The sequence below is a fragment of the Artibeus jamaicensis genome, unplaced genomic scaffold, assembly GCF_021234435.1.
Source record: "Artibeus jamaicensis isolate MK-2021 breed Jamaican fruit bat unplaced genomic scaffold, CSHL_Jam_final contig_415, whole genome shotgun sequence".
In the NCBI taxonomy this organism is placed as follows: domain Eukaryota; kingdom Metazoa; phylum Chordata; class Mammalia; order Chiroptera; family Phyllostomidae; genus Artibeus; species Artibeus jamaicensis.
The window spans coordinates 2,512,858-2,522,497 of record NW_026521823.1 but is presented as its reverse complement, the minus strand read 5'-3'; the positions used below and the strand labels follow the sequence as shown (position 1 = coordinate 2,522,497).

The window sequence follows — 9,640 nt, the reverse complement described above, 5'->3', positions numbered from 1 at the left end:
TTTACTCATACCAGGGAGATTAATAGAGGGAAAATCTTTGACATATAATATATGCTGAATAAAATTAGAGGGGAGGAGATGGATAGTTTCATAAGGAGCTTTTGAATTTGGAATTGCTTTGATAAAAATTTCAACATATTGCAGAAGACATTAAAAAATCATCATCTACAGAAAGGTTTGCCCAGTGCGAAATGAGATTTGGAAATAAATCTTAGAACAAACATCAAAATCTCATTCTTCTTTACCCAAGTTTTAATTTACTGCCCACTTTAACACAGTATTTCTCTGCCCCATCTCGGTTCACTTACCGTTCACTTTTTGCAGTACGTCCACTGATACCACCCTGATGATCCACGCTGCCAACCATGCTGCTTTGGATTATTGCAGAATGATTCCCCCAGCTCCCCGCATCCCTTGCTCTGCCATATTCAACCCCTCTGCTCCAAGCACACCGGCTTCTGTGATATTCCTTGGACACATCGTGCACATGCTCCTACCTCACTGCATTTGTCTTTTGTCTCCTTTGCTTGACGTGGTTTCTGCGTGGCTCATCTTCCTTTTTCTTCTGGTCTTTAATAAAATATCAGCCACAACAAAAATACATCTTTGGCCAGTATTCAAAATTTAAGGCCCCCTTTACTTTATTACCCCTTTATCACTTGTAACTATCTAACTTGCTTTGTATTTAATCAATTATATACCTTGCTTATTTCCAGTCTTTCTAACCCAATCCTGTTCATGTAAGATCCAGAGCGCTCTTCTATTATATGTGATGCCACAGTTCCAAGAAAACAATCTAGCATGGAATACACATTCAAATAAACATCCGTTGATTAAATTAATGCAAATATAGCCCTGGTTGGTATGGCTCAGTGCATTGAGTGCCAGCCTGCAAACCAAAGGATCTCTGGTTTGATTTCCAGTCTATATTCTAGTCCATTCCTGGGTTATGAACCATGTCTCCAGTAGGGGGTGCATGGGAGGCAACCACACACTGATGTTTCTCATGCTTTCTTTCTTCTCCCTTCTCTTCTCTAAAATAGTAAATAAGATCTTTAATAAAAATAGAAAACATAAGTTAATGTAAATATAAACAATAGTGACACAAAAATTGGAGATGGAACGACAACTTTATAAATAGAAAGTCAAAAAACTTTCTGTTTATATGCTCTTATATGCATATAAAAATAATCATTTATGAATAATCAAATGAATATTTAAGAGAAAAACAGTGAGAAGAAGGCTCTGTACTTGGTAATCACAGCCTGAAGAGACTCTAAGCTTTGCTAGACATAAGAAATCATTTTTTGCAAAAGCAAATAAAATATTGTCTTTTGTCATGTATACTTTCTTGTAAGGATGTTATAGTAGATATAAAACAATTCTTTCAATCTGACATTGTCACCCAAAAAAAGAAAAACCCATACAAAATTCAAATAGGAGATTGTGAAATTATATACTTTATTGATTTTGGAAAATCCTCAGCTTTACAGCATATTGCAAACCATTCCCTGCACCACCCCCTACACACACACACACACACACACACACACACACACACACACACACACACACGAAGAATTCCGGGGACTTAAAAGTTCAACAACTCAGCCCACATCGTGGAACAGCGGCGGATCCAGAGCATTTTGCATGATGCTTAGAGCTGAGCTCTAAGCAAAAACTGAGCTCATTAGCAAACTGATGGCTTACAGCTGACTCTAGGGGCGGATGCAGCTAAACTTCTGACAGCCCTTCATGAAGCGAGATTGTGAAACATCCCTGGTCTCACTTTGTTGGAAGCTGCTCAGCATGTTTTCTGGCTTAAGGTAAAGTATGAGTCAGTACAAAGACAGGTGGAGAAGAACGAGCATTTGAAATAAACAGAATGAAAGGCCACCATAGAAGTTGGCATAGTATAAAGTAAGATAATTCCAGTGCGAATTCTTTGAACAAAGAATCTGCCAAAGCCATTGTTAAAGCAGGCTAAAAGTTTCAACATATAACTCTAAATATATATGTATATATCTATGCATGTATTTGTGTATATATACACACCACACACATACTATTTGATGCCGCTCTTTCTAAGAAAAATTTTCTTTATAAATTTTATAACTAGGTAAGGATGTAAAAGACATCCATTTTAATTATCTTAGGTCAATTAGAAACAAGACAATATATGCTCTCAAGTTTCACAGAGAATTAATTCTTTGATGATTAGAGTAAATAAAATTATGGCTGATGTTAATTACCGTTTTGCATATTCATAGTAAAAAGGAAAATTGCTAACAATAAAAATCGCATGAATTTTTTAAAAGAGCAGAAATTAATGTACTATTCTTTAGATTTCAATTTTTGGTACTTATTTGTTGGAAATTTCTCTCAATACATGGATTTCAGAAAAATTACTGTTGCAATTATATCATATTTATAGGCTAATAACGTTGCATTTTAAAACTTAAAAATTAACCAGGTATTGCATCAAATATTGTGAGAGAGAAGAAGAACAATGGAAGCGATGACCAACCAGAATTCCAATGGCGTGTGGGACTGGTTAGAATGATACAGGATGCAGCCAGGGGGGGCCCCAAAAAAGATTTGGAATGGTGTCCAGAAGTCAAAGTGTATAGAAATATTGGAGAGACATATAAGATGTCCTCACCGCCCCCCCCCAGGGGGAAGGGATGAATGGAGCCAGGCCATTGAGAGCTATTTTGCATAGCAACAGTTTTGGAGCTAACCTCTGGAGGAATGGTTATTTAACATATCTATAACCTTTAACTGGTTTCATAGATATGTTAAATTAAGTTTGAAGCCAAGGAGGAGGGAGAAGGGGGTGGCAGAGACTCAGAATGTAACTAGGGTCGGCGCTCCTGAGAAGGCAGAAGGGAGAAGGTAGTAGCTGGGACTGAGGATGGAACTAGCGAGGGACTCAGGATGGAAGTAGCAGAGACTCAGAATGTAACTAAGGGCTGCTCTCCTGAGTGAGTGGACTAGGACTCAGGAAGATGTAATCAAGGTCTGGACTCCTGAGTGAGAAGGAACTAGCAGGGCCAGAGAGATGGAACTAGGGGGGACTCAAGATGGAACTAGCAGGGACTCAAGATGGAACTAGGAGGACTCAAGATGGGAACTGAGAGGCTGCTCTCCTGAGTGAGAAGGGCTTGAGGACTCAGGATGTAACGAGGGGCTGCGCTCCTGAGTGAGAAGGCCTGGGAGAGAGAGCCACGCGGTTTCAGCAGAGTGAGGACCCCCTGTTGGTGAGGTGAAAGAGGGAGCCACGCGGTATTGGCAGGGTGTGGACCCCCTCTTTCCCAGGTAAAAGGGAAAAACCACGCAGCTTTGCCAGAATGGAGATCCCTGCAGCCAGGTGAAGAAGAAAGCCACATGCTTTTGGTGGAGTGCGGACTCCTGCAGCTTTGGTAGAAGAGGCCCACGCGGCTTTGGGGTGCCCCCTGGCTGCGGGGCCTGAAAAGCAACAGAGACTTTGATTGGAACTGGGTACAAAGGACTCTTGCCAGTGGACCATGAGAGGGTACCACAGTACTTTGGATTAACTCGAGATCCTGCACAGTGACACAGCTGACGGTGCCAGCGGCCTGCAACACAGACGTGTGCTCTTTTCTGATTGGCACGGAGTTGGGACAGAGGGAGAAGGGAGCGCTGTGTGGGTGTAGGTGTATACCCTAAAGGACTTTGATATTTTAGTGGTGGCATTAGGCCTGAATAGCATTAAATAAACATTTTGTTTCCTTTTCACAAATCTCTGGCATTGAGAGATGTGTTTCCAATTGGCGGCGGACAGAAGGGCCCAGTAGATTTTAGTATTTTGGTTTTTGGGAGGGGCCCCTGTTGTACAGCAGTTTTGGGCATCCCTAGGTGGGCCAAATATTGTATTGCCCCTCCCTTGGACCTCCTCTTGTTCGGTAACAAGAACAGGGTGGGTGAGCTATCTGACCAAAATAGCATCATTAAGAAAGAGCTGTCTGTGTACAAATTACTTTGTAATCAACCTGTTCAAGTGATTCAAAAGAAATGGAGTCAGTTTCACAACAAGGTCCAGAGAAAGAAAAAAATTAATAGCAGCCTAGGCAATAACAGGAGCAGGAAGCTGGAAGAGGGGCTGTATTCCAGCGTCCCAGGGCAGAAAGAGTGGTTAATGTGCATGTTTGGACAGGAGATGGGGGTCAAGCCCTGAACAGCAGGAACAGAGCTGAGCTTGGAAGTCTAACCAAGCAGAAAAGAAACAGATCATCAGTGAACAAGGCAGATGGCAGGAATCAGAATTCAAAAGGCAACGTTAGCTGGATCCATTTGCAGTATAGTAGAATCCTCCATTCCAGACCAAGGCAACATTTTATTTCAGGCAGAAAAAGAACACTTCTTTTGAATTTCTTCCCCACCTCTCATAAAGACTCTGTGACATTGAAAATGTAGGGATACAGAGATTTAAATGCATTGGTTCTGGCAGACTTTTCTTTTTTTCTTTCTTTTCTTTCTTTTCTTTCTTTTCTTTCTTTTCTCTCTCTCTCTCTCTCTCTCTCTCTCTCTCTCTCTCTCTCTCTCTCTCTCTCTCTTTCTCTCTCCACTCCCTCAGAGTTAATTCACAGAGAAACAATGGCAGGTACTAGCAAGTGCTTAAAGCATATATATTAAATTGCATTCATAACCCATGAGGGCTGGTCTGTGGTCTGACCATTATTAGTTCCACCAGTGGTTTTGATATTAAAATTTAGCACCTTCTCATTAAATTCTCTAAGAACATCAATATTGTGACAGAGCAGCTGCCTTAGAGAATAGTTTTAAAACTCAATTTGACCATGACAAATTATGGAAGCAAGCACAAACAAATCAGATAAAGCCCGAAAATGCAGAACCATGCTGCATTTTTCTTACTGAAAACCACTCACTTAAAATGGTTTATTCATTATGTACAATCTTCCTTTGATTTATTAATTAACACTCTGGAGATTAAATAGAAGATTCTGTCACTGGTTTCCAGATAACTGGTGTCACAGATAGTATTTTATTTTTTCTTTCAGAATGGCTCATCTAGAATTGCTTGTTAATGTAACAAGAAACATTTCTCTCAAGCACAATTTTCCATTCAGCCAAAATATAAAGCAGCATACTCCTGTGTTCTTTCATATGGCTCTGAATGCATGACATGCTTTGGGGGGTTATCTTTTTCATTTTTAGTCAGAAAAATTACATGAAATATTAAAATGTGTGATTAAAAAATAACAGATGGTTCATCACCTGCTGTAAATTCAAATAATTTAAATGACCTTTTTTATTCTTTATGGATATTTGTTAAACGTTAAAATTTTACTGCTTTAAAATGAAATATTGATCCCTTCATAAAGAAAGATGAAAAGGTATTATGGTTCTAAGAACGGAAAAGTGATAATGGTTGGTCAAAATGTGGAGGCACCTCAGTCAGCAGCTGCTTTAGCGTTTCCTGTGAGGGACATTGTCAAAGCACCTGAAACAATTCATATTCATTGCATTTTCCTGTCAATTTTTTTAAAAAAAATCAAAGTTAGTGCAGAGAGTTTATTTAAAAGACGTTGTCACAGGGAGTGAGAAAGGGACCACTGCAATGGTGGGGGTGGGTAAACTATTGCAGTTCAGAGAATTTTCTGAGCATAAGATCAGCAAACATCTCAAGGATTAGGCAAAACATTTTCTTTCCCTGAGAGTAGTAAACAGAAAACAACCAGGTGGGGTAGTTCGGTGATATAGTAGGTCAGAGAATGTCTTGCTGAGGCTAGTTTAATTTGGAGGTAGGGTGGGGTAGGAACTATTCAAGGAGCAGTTGTACTCTGCTCAGAGTATGAATAGGCAAAAGTTCAGGAGTCTAGTCAAAGAAGAGAACTTTAACCACAGTTTAGCTAAAAATCATTTTCCTCCAATTGATGACTCTTGCCAAGTAGTTCACTCAATCATTTATGAGGCAAAAGAGAATGTGGAGAGGCTATGTCTGCCTGGGTGACAGGTAAGCAAGTGGGTGTCTTTCAGTTTTGTGTAAGGCATATGGTAAGGGTGGTGCTTTCCCCTAAGATATTTCCCAGAATTCAAAAGGGTGGGCAGATTTCTTAACCTCCCATGCTTTCCAGGAGCACAGAGCTCAGTTAAAATTCAATATTGTCAGTATGGCCAAGAATACTGTTTTTGAAATGTTACTATACTTGTAGTCTAGCTACTAATATTTTAAATATGAAAGGTACTCTTAACACAAGTAAAACTTTATTTTCTACTTTTATAAATAACCTGGGATTTTAAATAGAAAACTAGCAAACATGCTATGTATTTAGTTGCATTTCATAAAACTACATGCAAGCAACTGAAAATATTGTTTAATAAAATATTTTTATATCTTCTAAGCTGCCAATATGCTAAGGTAATAATGTTTTATTCCCTGACTTTTCTCAAATTTAGCATGTATGAAATGGAGAGGTACTCATAATTTATTGCTTTCTAAATCAGGATATATGGAAGAGATGCAATTTATGGTGAATGCATAAACTGGTCAGTTTCATTTTTTCCCTCCAGAGCAGGCTCATACCACTTCCTACATATATATATATATTTCAGTAGAAAATAACCAAAAAGCTGCATTACTGAATATACTTGGAGGTAAAGTTATTTAAGTATAATTTAATTTTTTAAATTAGTGCGATAATTGACAGCTTCTTTTAAGTAGCAACTTATAATTTAGAAACACTTATAATTTATTCCATGGGACTTATTTAGGTCACTGAGAAAGTTGACCAGTGACCGTGAATATCTGTTGGCACATGTAACAAAACCAAGGGCTGGATTTGGAGAATCAGTTTGACTGGAGCAAAATGTTCTTGGGTAGCTTTCGCTCTCTTCTGGAAGAGTTCACTAACAGATGGTAACTTGTCATTGTTAATGGAGTGTTATCCTGAAAAACTTCAAGGATCCATGCAGAGTCTGACACTCTTTCCCTCCTCTTTTCAAGCCACCTCACAGAAATAGCCAATAATGACCTCTGTCTTTTCACAGATGATACCACCTTATGTCGGCTGATTCCTTCCAAGCCACATAGTGGCTGCTCCAGTCCAAATATGACAAAAGACTTTTTTCTGTTTGACAGCTGATTTGCGTACTAAATAATAGAGGCATCAATGCAGTAGGAAGAATATTGGGACACAAACATGGGGGTCCTGAGTTCCAGCCTGTCCTTCTGAGTTGGCCAAATAACTTCTCTTTGGACTGCATTGTTCTCATTGAGATATGACCAGATTGTCTTACACAAATAAGAAACTCATACCAGGTAAATTTGTGAGATTTGAAATTCCTTTGATATAAAAAAGCATACATTTATTAGCTGATTACATGTGATCATTTTACATTTAGTTTACTTTATTCTGGTAAAATTATATTTTTATAGGGAAAAATGGCAATTGGTTTCTGAACTATATAATAGTCATAAAACAACAAAAACACTTTCTATATTTGCTTAGCAGTACATAGATTTAAAAGCTCAGTCACAACATAATTTTTGTTTCTGTAGATTCATTATTAATTTAGCACTTCAAAGATGACAATATAAAATGGCAGAAACTCCAAGATCATACAACTTGAAGAGATCAGTGCAGATCACCTCGCTGATGTGAATTCTGGCACTAAGCTTCTTTCACTTGTTAAATTGGAAGCATCTACTTTATTTTATTAATGGCAAATAATATTCACATTACACTTGCTAGTTAGATGGCAAGTGTGAACTTTATTGTGAACTTTTAAATGTTTTTTAATGTAATTTTACTTGAAACTTAAGAATAATATCCAGAAGAAAGATAGAAAATAGGTCCAAGATCTCAGAGTTAATCAGTGATAGATAAAGAAGGATAATTAGTAACAGGTAAGTAGAGGGAGATTTTGAAGGTATTTTTCCCTCAATATTCCAAATCCCACTCCTTTATTTATTTATGTATTTATTTATTATTTTTTAAACTTGCACATTTAACTCTGTTTGTCACTGTTATTTAAAGCTTGATTTGATGAAACACAAAGGACATTTTAAGAGTTCTGTATCACCAGAATTTAGACAGCAGAAATGATAGCTTTGTAGGTATAAATTGCATACATTAAAATCAAATAATTGGAGATTTTCCTCAGTAGAGAAACTATAAAAAACTATATAAAAGAAATAAATGGAAAAAGGACCCCTAACAATATTTTGTTATTGTGGATTATCAGTGTGTATAGTACCTACACAAAGATTCTGAATAGTTGGATTTCTTTTGCCATATATCATATTTACCTATTTTCTGAGTCAAGCTGCCTGACTAAAAGGTCTGATTTAGGAAGCCATTTATATTTATATATTTGTATATATTTAGCTTTATAGCAAAAATTTTCCATCTATAGTTACCACTTTTCGAGGAATTGACATTACAGTGCTGATGATGTAATCTGCTGGTTCCCTTTTGAACAGTGTGCAAAAAATTATGTCGACCCTATAGAAAGTCAAATGAGTACCAAAAAATGGAACAGTTGTGCACAGTTCAATAAAGTATAATGCTAAGCTTTTCCCATCTAAAAAATTAATCAACTATACTTGTCTTTGCTTTAGGAAACGCACATCTGAGAATTACACTAGTGACCTTGTCTCATCTTCAGTCATGGACAGGGAGTCTGTAGGCCACCATGCTGTTTACTTTGTGGATTGTAGTAGTGAAGGAATGCAGATGGACTTGCTCAGAATTGGTAATGAACTGGGGCCTTCCCATTTTTCAGTTGCAGTCAAATCTTTGTCTGTACGTATCAGTAGATTAAATGATCAAGAAACTTCCAACGGTGGCAGAAATGTCACTGTAGCTGTGATCTGTCTGATCACTTAGGGGATTTCATCTTGGATAACTTTCTGAGACTTTTATCAGGGTGTACTGTCATCCTTGGCTGTGTGTCACACAATCAATATCAAATCGCCATCTCTCAAGGATCTCGCCATTTACAATATTTCCGAACACTCGTTTAACGAATCTTTAGTTGTTTCACAACACTAGTCATTTCGTAAGCTCAATATCAGTAGTGATAAGCTTTCATATTTCTGCACTCCAGTAAAGGTTTCAGATAGATGAATGCCACGCTGATATAAAAAGCTGTTGGTGCGAAACGAGAAGAGCACGGGCAGGACCTTGGGGCACTCCCATTGAGGGCGATGCCCTAATTCTGGGAGGGCTGCCGCTCCATGGCCAGGCCCACAGCTGCTGCGTGCTCACCTCACATGGCCACCACAGACTCTGCCCCAACTTCCACTGTTTAAATCAGCCACTCCTAGAAGGTAATTAGGCTGGACACCAATGCCTATTGAACAATTAGAAATCCATTATTTTCGCCAGATATATTGTCCTTAAACTTGTTCTTATGTTTTCTAAGTAGCTATTTTCCTCCATTCATCCCTTCCCTTCTTTCTTCTCAGCATCCCATTTCATTCTCCCCCCTTCATTCTGCAGGCTGCTGTCCACATTGTTGTTTTACACTGATCTCTAGACAGTAAAGGATGTTGCCCCTTTAAGAACTGTTGTGCAATGACTCAAACAAATGAATGCAATACTTTTGCAGGTTTTCCTTTTGTAATTAGAAAATTACCAATACCACTTTTCTG

The 9,640-nt window shown here is 38.2% G+C and overlaps 1 pseudogene; it reads right to left on the bottom strand.

The window, feature by feature from the left end:
- Positions 1 to 8,648: 8,648 nt before the first annotated feature.
- On the bottom strand, positions 8,649 to 9,225 carry LOC119041646 (mitotic spindle assembly checkpoint protein MAD2A-like; annotated as a pseudogene).
- Positions 9,226 to 9,640: the final 415 nt, after the last annotated feature.